A 7,500-nucleotide genomic window follows, 5' to 3' on the forward strand; every position below is an offset into this window, starting at 1 on the left:
CTTTTCCAGGAAGATGGAATTATTTAAATGGATTAGTTTGCAAAACATTGATGGTCAGATTATTAGTTGTTATCAAGCAACGGTTTGAATTTTCGCAGTTATCGTAATGGCGTATGTGTTTATACGTGTCCAGGAGGTGTGGTGTTATTATTGGGATTTGTTTACAAAACATTGAAGCCATATCATTAGTTATTATCAACAAACGGTAGGAATTTTCATGGTAATGACATACGCTTGTATACGTCGTCCAGGAAGTGTACTATTATTTGAAATGGATTTCTTTCTTAAACATTGATGGCCAGCTCATTTGTTTATATCAAGAAACTGTTTGAGTTTTCATCGTTAATGTAATGACACAGGTTTTTTACCTGTCATGAAAGTGGGGCAGTGTTTAAAGGGATTTGTTATGTTCACAAAACATTGACTTTTGGGGTCTTAAGTTTAATATAGTAATGAGGGTGAGTCTTTGACTGCTCTTGGGGTAATTGCACATTACGTATACAGGTCACCGCGGCTTGTGTACAACCATTTTACAACAACAGTATTTCTTGTGCATGGAGGCATGTATTATGTAGAAGCCTATGCAGCAGCCTTTTTCTCTTTCTACACCCTAGTCCTACTTCCCCCCTGTCATAGAACAAACCCTCATATACCGTTGTACACTTGGGATATTTACATGTATAGGCCTAAAGCACCTGTCCCAACCTGCACCGGATGCGCGCCAACCCCCTCATATTCTCACACTCTAGAAGTGAGCCTGGTCTGCCAGCTGATATCTCGAACGCAATAACGTACCTAAGTTTGCGACATGTCTGAAAGATGACACCACCACGTAATCGAAACATCCAGTAGAAATTAGGTTTTTAACATTTCCCAATCAAATCTCTCTCTCTCTCTCTCTCTCTCTCTCTCTCTCTCTCTCTCTCTTCAGAGAAGACATATTCTAGCTGATGCTGGACATCATTTGGGATAATACTAATGGCTTGTTGAATCATGTGTACTTACTCCACCCAATGCTCTTTATTTTGATCTTCCTCGCAAGAGAAATGGGCATTATAAAGGTATATATACTGTATATGCATATATAGACCTTGGGATTATTCATAACAAGGACATTGCATATTAGGTATTATTCCTTATGGTAGTTATTTTGAAGTAGGCCAAGCAGTCACTCAGTATGCATCCTGAAAAATTAGCTTTATTCCTGAGCTTATCTATGAACTCAAAGTCGATATCCCGCATATATATCAACAAACACATACCGATAAAGATATGTGTGGAAATGTCTCCGGTGAATCTAATAACTTTCGATTCCTGATTTAATAATGTTCACGCACACTTCATGAAATATTAGAAAGGCGATCGTACACCACTAATATCTTCTAACGAATAAGTAGTGAAATGTACGACAAGATTTAAAGACTATATCATTTGTCTTTTTTGTATTGATAATAGCAACAACTAAAGCATCAGTAACAATAAAAAAAACGATAAAAATGATAAAAAAAATCCCATTTTATTCGATTGTAGTGCACGGTTTACTGTGTTGATGAGAAAATAATCCATAATGAATATTTGTTTACATTATTCCTTTTAGAAAGTGAAGAGTTTTATCTTCATTCCTCGCCAGTAAAGCTATTCATCTTATCATATTATTTATAATGTTGCGTTACCGTATAATTCTAATAACCTTGGAATAAGAAATGTGAGATACGATGATGTTTTATGCTATCCGTATCACTAAAGACGTATGTTAAGGGCTATATTTAAATTAGTTCCACAAATGCCAACTCCTTTCTATCTTATATCCTCCACACCCATACACAAGCACACGCAAGCGCACACACACACACAAGTAGATAATCTTAGATATTCCTTACTTGTTACAAGATCCAGTATTACAATCGATTATATTTTTACAAAACCAGAGTTGATCTGACTTCATCTTATAATTATTAAAAAAAAATTTCAATGGGGGTTATTATTATTATTATAATTATTATTATTTTTATTATTATTATTATTATTATTATTACTTGCTAAGCTACAACCCAAGTTGGAAAAGCTGGATGCTATAAGCCAATGGCCTCCAACAGGGAAAATAGCCCAGTGAGGAAAGGAAACAAGGGAATAATAAAATATTTTAGGAACAGTAGCAACATTGAAATAAATATTTCCTATATAAACTATAAACAACTTTAACAGAACAAGAGGAAAGAGAAAAAAGATAGAATATCGTGCCCGAGTGTACCCTCAAGCAAGAAGTATCTTTCATGGAGTATCCTTCTCCTAGAAGAGCTGCTTACTATAGCTAAAGAGCCTCTTCTACCCTCAACAAGAGGAAAGTGCCCCCTGAACAAATAGAGTGCAGTAGTCAACCCCTTGAGAGAAGAAGAAATATTTGGTAATCTCAGTGTTGTCAGGTGTAGGATGACAGAAGAGAATATGTAAAGAATAGGCCAGACTTTTCTGTGTATATGTAGGTAAAGGGTAAATGAACCGTAACCACAAAGAAGGGTCCAATATAGTACTGTCTGGCCAGTCAAAGGACCCCATAACTCTATAGCGGTAATTTCTCAACGGGTGGCAGGTGCCCTGGCCAACCTACTACCTATAATAATAATAGCATTATCATTGTTAATGTTATCATTATTATTATCATTATTTTCACTACCTAAGCTATAACCCTACTTGGAAAAGGAAGCTGCTATATACCCAAGGGCTCCAACCGGGTTGGATTATCCCAGTGAGGAAGGGAAACAGGGTGATAAGTAAACTATAAGACAAGTAATGAACAATCAAAATAAAATATTTTAAGAACAGTAACATCATTGAATAAGAGCTTCCATATGTAAATTATAAAGACCTAAAAAAACAAATGGAAGATAAATAAGATAGAATATATATATATATATATATATATATATATATATATATATATATATATATATATATATATATATATATATATATATATATATATATATATATATATATATATATATATATATATATATATATATATATATATATATATATATATATATAGTGTTCATGAGTTTGGGTGGGAAAAATAATTCAATAAATGAAAAATACACCTTTAGTATCTAAAAGTCTAGGATTGAAAATTCGAGTGGTGACCAGTATATGACAAAAATCTAGAGATTTGGCCACGCAAACACATCAATCAATCACCAACACAAATGGTGGACTTGTCATATGGCCCGATTGTAGGAGAGCTGGGATGCAAGTACATGGAAGACTAGAGGGAAGACAACTTTGTGGAAGACTATGAGTTAGGTGCGAAGATGATATCACTAATAATAAAGAACACCTGGGATCAGAAGCACCTGGCCACTGTCATGTTATCACACTGGATCAGAGAGTGTGAAGGACCTAAAGAGTCTTCCTAATCAAGAAGTTTTATCAATTGGACTCTTGAATTTATTATCTACAGCAAATATTTTCATGTATAATATTAAGTATACATAAGTCTCATTATATAGTTTATATATGATAAATATTGTGTAACGTTGTTACTGATCGTAAAATAATTAAAAAATTTCGTTTATTATTTCAGGTATATAGTTTCTTTATTTTTCAATTTACTTTCACTACTGTAGACCTAGAGCTTATAGCATATTGGTTTTCTAACTAATGTTGTAGCTGAGTTTATAATAATAATAATAATAATAATAATAATAATAATAATAATAATAATAATAATAATAATAATAGCCTACAAGAAAATACATAAAAGAACTTCATTATAGCAAACTCTACTGTACATGCCTGCCTTTTAAAATTTAATACGATTCTCAAGTAAATACAGCCTGCTCATATACTTTAAGAGCGAGTAAACACACACACACACACACACGCACACACAAACACACAATTACACATAGAAACACAGTTGCCATTCCTAATATTTTCCTTCTAGATCTAGTAATTTTGGTCTCAATCTAGTAGTCTAGTTATTTTTTTTTTGTAAATCGACTGAGACAGAATATTTATATATTTATTCTCTCTCTCTCTCTCTCTCTCTCTCTCTCTCTCTCTCTCTCTCTCTCTCTCTCTCTCTCTCTCGGGAGTAGGACTAGGGGTCCCTTACTCTTCACAATCTCCACAACCTTGGGGTATACTCCCTCTCTCCCTCATATCCCAGCGATCGTTGGCAATACTCGTGCTGTAACTGTATGGTGATAACATGATACGGTAAGAGATTAACAATACGGGTCTACTTCTTGTTTGATTTTTACATATCTGCTGGCAACTCTCCCAAGTCCCTCCCACAGCAATCCATCTTTTCCTAAAACAAATTTTCCATGGCACCTTCTTTTCTGGTTAAATATTCATAAATCAGTCAACATCGAGTGTATATATTTGGTTGTATCTAATTACGGATAGTTAATTACAGTATCTGGTTGGAATATAAGGCATTTCTAGTTGACTATCCACTGAATCGTGCTCTATCTGAACCAAAATATATAAGGCTGATATTAGGCTGAGTGGTATTTATGGAGCGAAAACATGAGGGGTATAGAGTGATTTCCACTGTCTTCTCGCATGAAGCCTCATACATCCCTCAGTATGATTAAGATTGTGAGTAATTAAACAAAAGGATCCCATACATCAGGTAACAATGAGTAATTCGGAGAACCCTAGTGCAAGCTATAGTGGAGAGAAAACTTCACCTGAAAAAAAAAAAAAAAAAAAAAAAAAAAAAAAAAAAAAAAAAAAAAAAAAAAAAAATGGTATAGCCAGTCACTAAGTGTGTAGCTAACTGATCCTGAGTTTAAGGATTGGATCAAGGACGATCCTAATGATAAGAATGTAGTGCTTTGTGTAATATGTGAATGCAAGCAAAATAATCCAAACAAGGGTGGTGTGATGAGCCACAAAGCTACATTAAAACATAAAGAAACTTTGAATAAAAAAAAAAGTTTGACTATTATACACTTCATGAAGAAACTGAAAGAAGACCCGAATGGAAAAGTTTGCAGTGCAGAATTATTATTATCAGGATATATGGCAGAACATGGGATGCCATTTTCCCAGGCAGACCATTTGACTGATGTAATGAAAAAAATGTTTCCAGACTGTGAGACTGTGAAGAAAATTACTGTGAAAAAACATAGGCTTCATATGTTTTGCAATATGGAATAGCATGGGAGGAGCGGGGAGAAGTTGCAGAGATGTGCAAGAACAATTGGTTTTCTTTAATGATTGACGAGAGTACAGACATTTCAGTGCCACAAATACTAGCTATCATGGTACAATACTATGACAAGAACAAGTTGAAAGTCACCGATGCCTTGTTAGACATTTTGCATGTCAGAGATGCCAGTGTGGAGGGTTTGTTTCTAAATAAAGACACCACTTCCAACCATTATTCTTAATCCAAGTAATAATTGTTCGAATGTGATGATTGCGTGAAGTGATTTTCAGGCACATTGTAAGGAAGATGTATCATCTGTCTTAATTCTTTGCTGTCTGTCATTCATTTGCTTCGTGTGCAAGCCATGATTGTGCCCATTTACAACCCTTTTCTTGAAACTTTTTAAAGGACATTTATTGCTACTTTTTGAGAAGTAGAAAACAATAACCTCAGTCAACACAAATTCAAAAAGCTGTACAGAGTCCAAAACACAGTATGATTAAGCTTCATCTGACTTGTTGGTTATCTAAAAGGTATGCCATATCTCGAGTGCTCGAACAATGGTACAAAATTGATGGAGCAACACATATTCGTAAGACAATGGAAAATAGGGCATCTCGGCACATGTTATTTCTGAAAAAGTGGGTAATATGAACATAGAATTCCAGGCAGAATATTAGACGCTTATTACCTTCCGCTCCTTTATTTCTGATGAAAATCACAGCATACTAAGTATGTTTGTTAAAAACATAGTGTTAGAGTGCAAACTTTCTGAAATTAACCCACATGGTGCATCTCTGTACTTCGATGTCAATAGTAAAAAGCTTGGTAGATGTGAGCTCTGGTGAAGAAAGAGCCACTAGGGGAAAGTAAAACATGGTTCCTTACAGACTGCCAAAAGTTTTTAATTGAATTGTGTCTGCAAATAAGAAATCGATTTCCCTTTAAAGAATATGGTGTTCTAGCACAAATATCTGATATTGATCCAGGAGCTTCCCTCTCTCCAAAAGAAAAAGTTAATAATATTGCACAGTTGGCCGTACATTTTCCAATACTTGTGGAAGAGCCAGACCTTGATGACTTGTAAGATCATTGGAAAGATCTGTTGCATTGCAAGACAAGCCTTCAAAGTTTGAGTATATCACCAACAACCTTTTGGCAAGAACTGCTGGAAATAAAGGATGGTAGAGGAGAATTTATTCCTCTTGCCACATTCATCCGCTGCAGCTGAGCGGATGCTTGACAATTTTCAACATTGTCAAGAACATGCATTCAAACCTGTTATTAACGCAAACTGTTACAAATAGAAGGCTTGCAAAGCAAGTAGTTACTTGGCAAGGAGGATCATGCTGCAATTAGAGCTAATATAAACATCTCCTTAATTACATATTTTTATGTAAATATATAATAACATATATATATATATATATATATATATATATATATATATATATATATATATATATATATATATATATATATATATATATATATATATATATATATATTTATATATATGTATACGTTTTAATGTATGTTGAAAAGAAAATGAGAAATTAATATTCATGATGACACTATCTGAAGCAGGGAGCTTGAGAGGACGATGTGCGTCTCTTCCGATATCTCATCTTTTTTGGATTATTCGGTGTTGTAACAAAATATTGGAAAACTGTCTAAAACCGAATATTGTGATGGATCATAATTGTCAGGTGTTTGATTAAAGTGAAAAATCAATAAAGGTATTTAATTCTACTTTTTCTTTTGCCGATTATTATTATTATTATTATTATTATTATTATTATTATTATTATTATTATTATTATTATCATCACTTTGAGAAAAAATCTACCAGCAAAATTATTATTATTTTTTTTTTTTTATGGTGATGTAATTCCGAAATACATTTCTACAATGAAAGCCTGATTATGCGTGAGAATATTGTCACAATTTGCCTTACAAAAGCCCTCAAGTAAGCATTCTTTCAATCCTGAATTAACTTTTAAGATGGATTTATGATATGACATTTATTTTTGGAGAACACTTTGACTTTCCAATCGACATATGAATTTATCTATTTTAGTTTCAGATATCCCGGAGGGGTTAGGTTATTTTTCATGATTTTTCTTTTCATTTTAAACCCGAAGGAACGATGGTCTTTCTCGGGATTAGGCAATTGGTGAATCTTTTTTTCAAGAATTAGAAAAAAAAATATTCTTCCTAAATCTAGCTGCATTTGTTTTTAATTACTGAGAGGAGAAAACGCTTCTTTTTACCTGCATATGATAACAGTTAATATGCATATCTTGGCGATGCTAGAGGCACGAATGACTAATTTGTGT

This window comes from Palaemon carinicauda, chromosome 10 (genome assembly GCF_036898095.1).
Source record: "Palaemon carinicauda isolate YSFRI2023 chromosome 10, ASM3689809v2, whole genome shotgun sequence".
Taxonomy (NCBI): domain Eukaryota; kingdom Metazoa; phylum Arthropoda; class Malacostraca; order Decapoda; family Palaemonidae; genus Palaemon; species Palaemon carinicauda.